Below are 10,982 nucleotides of genomic sequence, written 5' to 3' on the forward strand. Positions count from 1 at the left end.
TTCTTTGGCCTCCGCCGGCTTTGATTTTAATTTCTTCGGCCTCCGCCGGAGACAGCCGACCCCCGAAGGCCAGCGGGGGCCGAATAAATTAAAATTGAGGCCGGCGGTGGCGGAGGCCGAAGCAAAGAAGATGGGCACCTCCCAGCCAGCCTCAAGCGGGGGCCAACTGGGCGGCACCCATCTTCTTTTCTTCGGCCCCCGCCGGCCTCGATTTTAATGTCTTCGGCCCTCGCCGGAGACCAAGAGGGCCGAAGACATTAAAATCGAGGCCGGCGGGGGCCGATGACATTAAAATCGAGGCCGGCGGGGGCCGAGGAAGTGAACACCGGTCTGCTAACCACCGCCGGAGACCAGCTGTTCAACCTTGGATCGGAAGGGTGCTTCTGTGTGTATGTGAGAAAGGATGCTACCGTCAATTTTTACGCAAGATGCAAATCATTGATGGAGGGAGGGGGCGCCGAAGAAGTCTCTTGCCCCGGGCACCAAATTGTCTAGCTACGCCACTGGAGTGCAGGTCAGGGAAGTGGAGCCTGTGGCGAAGAGGGAATCATAAATTGAAAGTTGAGCTGAGCCCGCCAATGAAGGGAACGCCTAGCATGCTGAGGAGGAGTAGGAATCAATGAAGGGATGGGTGAGCCAAGCCTGCAGAGGAGGGCAGCTGGCCAAGGAGGTGTGAGAAAAAACCTGCTGAGGAGTGGAAGAATGGGAAGAGGAAATGGGATGGGAAGAGAGGGGGGCAGATTAGTGGAAATGGGTAGCAGAGCAGGTTAAGGGGGAAATAGGGAATGGCACGCAAAGAAGGGGCTATTAAACCCCCTCCCAAAAATATAAAATTCAAAGTATTCCCATGCAGGAGGTGGAGAATTAAGAGTGCAGAAGGAGTAAATGAGGGAAGGGAGAAAAGAAGAAAAGATGGGGAGAGGGAGCAGATTAGGAGAATGAGAGAAAAAAGGGGGGGGGGGGTTGAGAGATAGTGGTGGTGACAGGAGAGGGTGGGGGAAGAGACTGTATTGTGGTTGGATCATTGGGGAGAGGGGGGGATGGAGAAAGAAGTAGGAGACTGATGGGGATGAGCTGGGGATAGGGAGAAGAATGACTAGTGGGAAGCTGAGTGCTTCCCTAGCTTTTGTTTTGGCCACATGAGTCTTTTCCATATCCATTTTACCTACTCCTCTCTTGACAATATAGGCTGGTCAGTCACACTCATTGTGTTCTGTGTTTTTTTCTTTTTCTTTTTCTTTTGCTGGGGGCTCTGTAATTTGTATTTAGCTCAGCACCCCTAATCATTTTCAGAAGTTGGCTCCTATGATAATTTGTATCAGCTTTGGTAAATACAGAAAAGAAAACATGCCTTCAAATAGAAGAATCTTGTATTCTGGACATTTGCTGGTAACTATTCCCTGGGTTTCGGAAAAGATAAGACTGTGAAAGGTAGTGGCACTCATTTGCAAATCTTGCAGGAAAACATGGGATGGGTCAACAGGGAAGAATGTGCTTGAGTGGAAATATTTACCTTATGCTTAATAATTTATTGTTTCCCCTTGCAATGAGTTCAACAACTTTTATAAGATGGGGATGAAGAAGTCTGAAATCTATAGGTCAGCTGGCAGCACACGGGGAATTAAAAGATTTATGAAGGAGCATTGTAGACTACTATTATAGAATGTATGTGTACATGCAAATGATGTATTGCATTACACAATGGAAAGTTAGCTCATTGTTGAGGGAACGAAAAGCCTCTTTTGAATCATCAGGCTTTAATAGTCAGCCTACTCCCTGTCTGGTTTCTATTATACAGAATGGAACAAGAACATATTAACGTGATGCAAAGGTCTGTGAAGGACTGGAAAGTGGATTTCATTGTTCTTTGACCGAGGAACAATTGCATTATGCTATATTAAATATAAATGACCTATATGCACCTTGAGATGTGAACGGGTATATATAAATCAATCAATCAATCAATAAATAAATCAATAAATATCACCAACCTGCTAGAGGGATTGTGGGGACCTGTCCTAAAATTGAACAGTACTGAAGCAATGTGCAATAGGAAATTAAACACATTATAGGTAATGATTTACCTTGGGATCCTAAAGTATTCTTTTTTGCAGTTCTCTGTAAACAATACACAAGTACTTAAAAAATGCAGTCATTACACAATTGAAAGTGGGAGCTTGCTATGCTGTAGCAGTTAAATGGGGAAAAAAGCCCATGAGTCACCCTCCAGAGATGACTGGCTTGTTGAAGTATAGGGTTTCATGCTAACAGAGAAGGTTATGGACAAACGGCAGGAATGGAGATTTATCTCTCACAAGGTGTGCTTCTCCTTCTTGCAATTCACTGTAAACCCCAACACGCCTTAAGGATTCTGCTCAATGGCGTTGCTTATTTCCAGTTTGGTATATTTCTATTAGTTGTCAATAATTTTTGTTGTTGAATTATTAATTTGAGATTTCTGTAGCTTATTTGGAAATATTGCATGTAATGACTTACAAATAGCTAGATCTTCTGAGAAGAACTATATATAAACAAACAGAAGCAAACGTTTTAGCAAAAACGTTTTTTTGTGATAAATAATAAATTAGGTGTGGGGGGACTGTGGTTTGTTCATGATTAAAAATAATAACAAGGATTACCTGGATGGTTCCTTGGAAAGTTTATGAAACAACCACTTTCCTCTTAATTAATTTTTTGTGAAAAGGGATTCTTGGTTGCAATGAAGAATTAATGAATTGACTACCTGTTTTTTTTGGGGATTCTTCAATGTTTTAAGACATACAAAGAAAAAAGAAATAAAGAGAAATAATATTTGATGTGGGTTGGTTGATGTGACTTTGGGTTAGTTACCCCATCTGTGGATTTTTGGATTGGTGATTTAATGTATTAAAGCAACAGGGAACTTTAGCAGTTTTCTTGGATGCAAAAGTTAAAGGTATCATCAACAGGAAAGAAGAGGTCATATTGTTGTTAAAAAGGGCACTAGTGAGGCCCCTTCCCCCCTTGAATAACATGTTCAGTTCTGGGGACTTATAAGTACATTGAGAGGATGGAAATGGTTTAGAGAAGATATAAAACAAATACAGAACCTGCAATGCTAACCATAGAGAGAAAGACTTAAGACACATTTGCACCAACTGGACATTTTATTATATCTTCCAATCCTCCACCATGACATTCTTTCCTGCTCCCTTCTTTCACCTTTTCATTCCTCCAACATTCTTCCCTTCCTCTTTTCTCTGCCCCTTGTAGGGTCATATCCCCAAGATGTTGCCTTCTGTACTCCCAGCCTCCTCCTCCTGCAGCCTCGTGGGAACTTTTTTTTTTGGCTATTGTTCAGCACCATAGGGTCCAGGATGGTTACAAAGAGAGTGACGCTGTGAAATGGAATGGAAGAGAGAGAAATCTAGTAGCCAAGGAGTGGGATCTATAAAATAGAGAATGGTATGATGGTGATGCAGCTATGGGTGTATGGAAGGGAGGGATGTATGGAGGTGCAGCAGCCAGGACAAGAATAGAAGAGAAAAGGGAGGAGAGGGGGCTGCGTGTTAGAGGAAAGTGTGGTGGAATGGTGAGGTGAAAGGTGGGTAAAGAAGAAGTACATTAGTGGATAGGATGAAAAGCGTATATGCCAGCCTTGTGGGAAAAGGGGAAGGACAGAGAGAGAGAGACTGGGTCTAGTGTGGAGAGGAGGGGGAAGTGAGTCCAGAAGTCTGGTGCTGACTGGGGAGGAGGGAGAGAGAGTCTAGCTCTAGCAGCATGGGAGTAATGGTTGTTGTTAGATGCAGTGATGATCGGCACCAGCAAGGCTCCTGGTTTTCTGCAATTCTGCAGTGAGTAGCAAATTCTATGGCAGTTGTTGCAGCATTACGGGCAACTAGTGGCTTCCAGTGCATGTATGGTGAGCACATAACTCCATGTCAAGAGGGACAAGCTGAGCCAGGTTTTACCCCATTGCATGCAGAGGGATGTAGTCCTTTTATTTATGGAACACAAAAGGGAACTCAGTACTACATCTTGTGCATGCAATGAGATAAAATCAGGACGGGCTCAATTTGTGTTGCTTATCATGAAGCAGTATGGTTGCCACCCTGTGTATAGCTAACTGTTCATTATACCACATCAAAGAGAGAGAGACAGTTGATTACTGTTTGATCCCTCTTTTTTATATTATGGGGGCAATAATTAAACTGCCAGCATTGCCATAAACACTGCGGCCTCTTTTAACCAGCAGGGTTTGCACCAATAATCAAAGCAAAATTATATGTCATACGTTTGCATTGATTATTGCAGTGGAAAAAAATACCTGCATGAATTTGCGCCTGCTTTTTCTGCAGGCATTTTTTCTGGGGGAAAATAACATGCAGTTTTGAAAATCTCAAATCTCAAACTGGGTTCATTGTTGCCTCCCCTATTGCCTTTTCTTTATGCAGGTAAAAGAAAGCATGTTGTAGAACAACATGTGTAATTTTACCTGTGGAAATTGCTTTGATTATTGATAGAGTACAGGCATCTTTTCAGTTTCATTTTGTTTTGTTTTCGTTTTGTTGTTATATTTTGTGTCTTTAAGACAAGAAAAAACAAACAAAATTAAACAAAGCCAAATACCAAAAACAAAACTAGTCTAAAAAATGTTGAGTCCACAGCCAAAAAACCTCCTACCACTCCCAGGCCCTCCCGTGTTTCTTCACACTGCTGCCATTAGGGATAATGTCACCAGCAGACTGAAGCCCATACCATTGTTAATCTTTGCCATTTTGTCTGCTGGTGTCATTTCCAATAGTGGCAGGGCAGGAGTGACCAGGGATTGCTCCTGCCCCATGAAGAAAATTTCAACCTTGCTTTCCCTGCCAGACCCCGGAGCCAAGCCATCCTCTCTTGCGGTGATGAGAAGATGCCGCTGCTATCCTCCTGGCTGGCCGGCATACCTCCAAATCCGGCCAGGCTGGACGTGACCTAGGCGTGTATCCCACATTGGCTCTTAAAGGAACTGCGGCGGGAAAAGTTCCCATGGTTCCTCCCTGACATCATCCAGCAGGGACTATTTAAACCTAGCCCCTTCTCTTCAGCCTTGCCTCTGCTACAGGTCTCCTGAAGGTGCTGGCTGCGTGATCAATCCTCATCCTGTTTCCTGCTCCTCTCCGTTCCTGCCCTGCTCCCTTACTTCTGGATTGTCTCCTGGCCTCGGACCTCGGATTGTCATCGGATTCTGTTGTCTGCTGCCTGCCTCTGACCTTGGATTGTTATCAGACTCTGCCATTTGCTGCCTGCCTCGAACCTTGGATTGTTACTGGACTCTTCTGCTCGCTGCCTGCTTTGACCCTTGGATTGTTACTGGACTATGCTGCTTGCTGCCTGCCTTGAACCTTGGATTGTTACTGGACTCTGCTGCTCGCTGCCTGCTTTGACCCTTGGATTGTTACTGGACTATGCTGCTTGCTGCCTGCCTCAACCCTTGGATTGTTACTGGACTATGCTGCTTGCTGCCTGCCTCGACCCTTGGATTGTTACTGGACTTGTTGTTCGCTGCCTGCCTCGACTGTTGGAATGTGTACTGGATCCCATTGCTGACTGCTGCCTGAACTGATACTGAGATCTGCCTCCCCAATGACGAGAGCCAGGGATGTCTCTCAGATAGGCCTTGCTCGTTTCGGCTCAGGGGTCCACTATTGCAACAGTAAGTAGGTCTGGGGGTGGAGGGAGGTACAAGGGAGGGCCCGAGAGTGGGGTAGGGGGTGTTGGCAGTGGAGGCAGGTCTTAGTCTTCATTTTAAAAAACAATATGAAGGAAAACAAAATTTTGTTTTTCTTTCATTTTTTGTTTTAAAAAATGAATTGAGATGAAATGGGAAATTTCATTAAAATATCCTGTTTCATTTCAACAAATGCACATCCCTAATTATTGCCCTCCCCATAAACCAGTGTTGAAATAAAGGTTGAACTAAACCATATTCAACCTTCTACTGGTGAATATAAATGGGAAGACCTAGAAAAATAGGAAAAGATTTGTAGGCTCTTCTATCTAGTTAATTAAAGCAGGTAAAAAAGGAGTAATAATTTTAATGTTAAGCTTGAAATATTGATGATTTATATCCAAATGCTGAGTATACCCACAGCTGAATGAAATTTTACTAGAGTAATAGTGGTTTATGTTTTTTCTGTGGTGTTATAAAGATATGAGTAATAGGTATCTCTGTAAGCCTGATTGTAATACACATGTTGAAAGATGTATAGATTGAGATTAATTTTAAGACCTGCATGCATGCGCAAGTATGCACAATTTCCAGCTTGTGCAAATGGATGTGGCAATTTTATAACATATGGGGGCAGATTTTATAAAACTACGCGTGCACGTACTTTTGTTCGCCCACCAGGCGCAAACAAAAGTATGCCGGATTTCAATAGATACACGAGTAGCCGCGCAAATCTGTTAAAATCCGGGGTCGGTGCAAGCAAGGCTGCCTAGAATCGGCAGCCTGCGTGCGCCGAGCCGCGCAGCCTGCCTCCGTTCCCTCCGAGGCCACTCCGAAATCGAAGCGGCCTCAGAGGGAACTTTCCTTCCACCCTCTCGCACCTTCCCCTCCCTTCCTCTCCCTAACCCACCCCCCAGCCCTATCTAACCCCCCCTACCTTTGTTGCACAAGTTATGCCTGCCCGAGGCACGCGTAACTTGTGCGCGCTGGGCCAGCTGCCGGCGCGCCATAGTCTGGTCCGGGGGCTGGTCCGGAGGCCACGTCCACGCCCCTAGAATGCCCCTGATGACGTGCTGGCCATGACACACCCCCGACATGCCCCCGACGCTTCCCCGATGATGCGCCGGCCGCGACACGCCCCCGACAGGCCCCCCAAGAAAGCCCTGGGACTTATGCATGTCCCAGGGCTTTGCACGCACCGGCAGCCTATGCAAGATAGGCTCGGTGTGCGCAGGGGGGGTTTGGGGTAGGTTTTCGGGGGTTACACGCTTAACCTACGCGCATAACCCTTTGAAAATCTACCTCACAGTGTATACATGTGCCTGTTATAAAATTGTCTATATGTGTGTATATGTGTGCACGACTTTACATTGGTGTGCACATGTGCATGCAATTGCTGCCTCCATCGTGTAAGAGGGGGGGATTTTAGTAGATATGCGCACCAACACAATTACCTGTTTCCCAATTTGTCCCTAGTTCACCCCAGTAAATGAGAGGACTTCCTAAACCTCCTAACTTGCCTCCCTTTAAACCTATTAGCCCTGACCATTAAAACCTTGCAGACTATCAACGTTTTTGTTATTTTGTTAATTACATGCTGTCCATAGCAGAAGTAAAGTTACACAGTAGGGGACACTGGCATGTGCTTCTGCACATAAATACTTATACACAGAATTCATGTTACAGACTCAGCCCACCCATGACCTGCCCATGTCCCATCCGTGCCCTGCCCCTTTTTTGAACTTTATGATTTGTGCGCATACCAGAAGATACGCACGTATGTGCATGGTTTTTAAAATCCGCACAGCACACACCAAGAGAAGTCATGTGTGTCAAGATGGCCACCAATTGAGATGGACACCAAGAAGCTCCATGAAGAATTTCCTCTGTTGCCAATTTTTCCTACAAACAGATGCTGCATACTAAACAAAAAGCCAGATTAAGGGAAATTGCTTCTAGTTCTCCCTTATCTGGCTCAATTCATCTAAAATACCAGAGTTTTTGGCATGACACTAGTTCAAAATCCTAAGGCGATGGCCACAGTAGAAAGTGACGCTGGGCGAAGCCCCTCCTTACTGGCCGATGAGATCTCCCTCAGCTCGGGAGCACCATAACACCCTCACCTCTAAAGTTAGGAACTTTGACTTCCAAAATTCCTTTGGTTGATGTCCACGGGAACCTGATAGCTTTGTGTGAGCAACAGGACACTGCAGGGAGAACAGAGGCTGCATCTGAGTCTGAGACTGCGGCCTTGGTGCAGATTACGGAAGGGGCCTTAGGTTCTGCGGGCCATGGTGAGATCACCTCCGTCCCTGCTGATACGGAGCAGATGCCGGCTGCTGAGCTCGATAGGCTCCCTAGTTGGACCGATGGTGAGGCTACAATTGCATGGGTTGGTAACCTAAAATTTTTTAGGCCAGCGGTGATTACCTTAGATGCACTATGGTACGCTTTGGTTAATTTGGAGACCGATATCTTCTCTTACTTCTGTGGTGTTGGAAACAAATAATACCCTGAAGCAGAATTCACATAAACTATAAGCTCAAGAAGTCAAGATTACAAATATAGAATCTAGAGTGGCAACTGTTGAATAAGTACAACAACAGCTAGTACAATCTGCTTTAATTTTTTCAATAAAGATTGAGAATATTGAAAATACCCTACATTTTCTAAATTTGAGGATCATTAATTTTTCTATAATAAAAGACTACACTTCAGTGGAACTTTTTAGGAACTACCTCTTCCAGATTCTCAAAATTCCGGAGACAGCTATGCCAGTGATAGTAAAGGCTTATCTAATGCCAAAACCACAGACAGAGGAAACTCAAGATAGTTTACCCTCTGGGATTCCATTGGATCTATCAGATTTTCTGCAGAACTCTCAAGAGCTTGAAATTAATCAGAGAGGAACATTACTTGTTAAATTCGCATTTCCTGTGGTAACCGCTCCAAATTACTAAGTGGTCAGAAAATTTGGGTATACCCTGATCTATCTAGGTTTACCCAAATTCGGAGGAAAATATTTTTGGAAATGCGTCCTGAAGTACAATCTAAGGGGGGGCTATTTCCTACTTTGTTATCCATGTAAATGTTTGGTCAAATATAACAATGTTAATTATATATTTTTTGAGCCTTCCCAACTACGGGCATTGTTAAACTCCCCATTGTAATCGAACCAATAAACATGATGTAACTGATGGCTCTCACATTTTCTTTTTTCTTGTATTCTAAGATTCCACCTTTCTTTTTTCCCCTTGCTCCTTCCTATTTCCTTTTAAAAATAAGGAGTTGGATATGTATTTTCAACTGTAAAGATTACTTATTTATCTTTTTTCTGTACAATCTCCTTTTTTCAAATCAAGGGGTTTCTTGTAATAGTTATTAAAAGTGTATACAAATAAAATTAAAAAACTAAAAAAAAAAAAAAGAAGAAGTCAGGTGTGTATCTCCCAGCTTTGGCTTGTATAGAGCTTTTAAAATCCACCAGTGAGTACTTACAGTCAATAAAACATGAAAAGTTGCAAAAATAACTAGACTTTTCACATTTAAAGAAAAATCTGAGAAAGATTAGCTTTCTGTTAATTTTTTCACTATACATCTTAATAAGACATTTTTGAGGATAAAGGAAAAACATTTTCTTTCACTATGTAAGCATATTCACAAACATGATGGGGTGAGGGACTGAAGTGCACAGATTGAGAGAGTCCTCAATGTGATAGTGTCTGATGACCTGAAGGTGGTGAAGCAATGTGACAAGGTGATGACTAGGGCCAGATAGGGCTGCATAGAGAGAGGGAAAACCAGCAGGAAAAAAGAAGGTGATTATACCTCTGTATAGGTCATTGATGAGGCCTCACTGGGAATACTGTATTCAGTTCTGGAGACCTCACTATATCTCAAAAAGCATAGAAATAAGATAGAAGCAGTCCAGAGAAAGGCAACCAAAATGGTGAGGGATCTGTACAAAAAGCCATATGAGATGAGACTGAAGTACCTATACAGGTGTACCATAGAGAAGAGGAAGGATAGGGGTGATAAACTGATACATTTAAATACTTGAAAGGCATTAATGGTACATAAGAAGCAAATCCTTTTCAACATAAGGGACGTAGTAGAGCTTGGGGTCATTTGTTATGACCCTGATTGGAATGTGGACACTTGGCCTGTGTTGAGATTGACACTATCTGGGAGGCAGGCCTGCTGCAGGTTCCCAACAACAGGAGGCGAGGATGATGGAAGACAGGGGCCAGCTGGAGCTTCACCAATACCAATCCCATTTCCCGCGGGTTGAGCCTTTGGATGCCGGGACTGGCTGGACTTAGATGGACCCCTGGGATGATGGAAGGCGAGAAGGAAATGATGATAGCCGGTCCAAGGTCAGGAAGCCAGACGAAGAAATGATAGCCAGTCCGAGGTCGGGAAGCCAGAAGAAGATACGATAGCTGGTCTGAGGTCAGGAAGCCAGGAGATCTGTCCGAAGGGAGAAGACCGGGAGAGGAGCAGGCAAGCAGGATCCGGAGCAGGAAAGCAGGAGCTGAAATGGAACAGGAAGCAGGAATGCTGGAATGAAGACCGAAGCAGGAACGCTACGAGAAGAAGACCTGTAGCCAAGTCGTCAGAGGAGTGTTGGTTACAGGTATATATACTGCTGGGGCCTGACATCACCCAGAAGGGCCGGCAGCAATTTTCTGCCGCGGGCCTTTTAAAAGTTCCCCGGAGGTGTGCGCACGCGCCTAAGAGGAAAGCCGGGGGCGTGCTGTGCCGGCAGTGTCCTGCAAGCGGGGAGGCCTCGGGATGGCCCTGGCAGCGTGGGGGGCCCGCCGCCTGTGTCGGCCAGGGCCGGGAGGTGCAAGCTGCACCGGGAGAGTGTCGGAGCCCGAAGAGCTGGCAAGGCCGGCCAGGACGGGCCGCGGCCGTTGAGTCTAACATCATAACATTTTTATTTATTTATCGTTAAGTTAAATAACCATCACAAAGGTTTACAGAAGGGCATGATAAAGAGAAATATGGGTGGTATAGATTACAAATTACTCATGTGCCATCATAGTACGGTAACAATTTAAAATAATAAACTAAGTGTGTAAGTTAATCCTGATTGTTAGGAACAAATTAGGTGGTTTGATTTTAACATTAATATGCTTTTGTAGGTTACTAATAACTTCTAGCTTGGTGCATCCTTATCTATCAACATGAAGCTTTGAGGAAAGGAACAAAGTCAGGAAGTATTTTTTCATAGAAAGGATGGTAGATGCTTGAAATGCTTTTCTTGAGGAGGTGGTGGAGACAAAAA

This window comes from Rhinatrema bivittatum, chromosome 1, assembly GCF_901001135.1.
Source record: "Rhinatrema bivittatum chromosome 1, aRhiBiv1.1, whole genome shotgun sequence".
NCBI classification, from domain to species: Eukaryota; Metazoa; Chordata; class Amphibia; order Gymnophiona; family Rhinatrematidae; genus Rhinatrema; species Rhinatrema bivittatum.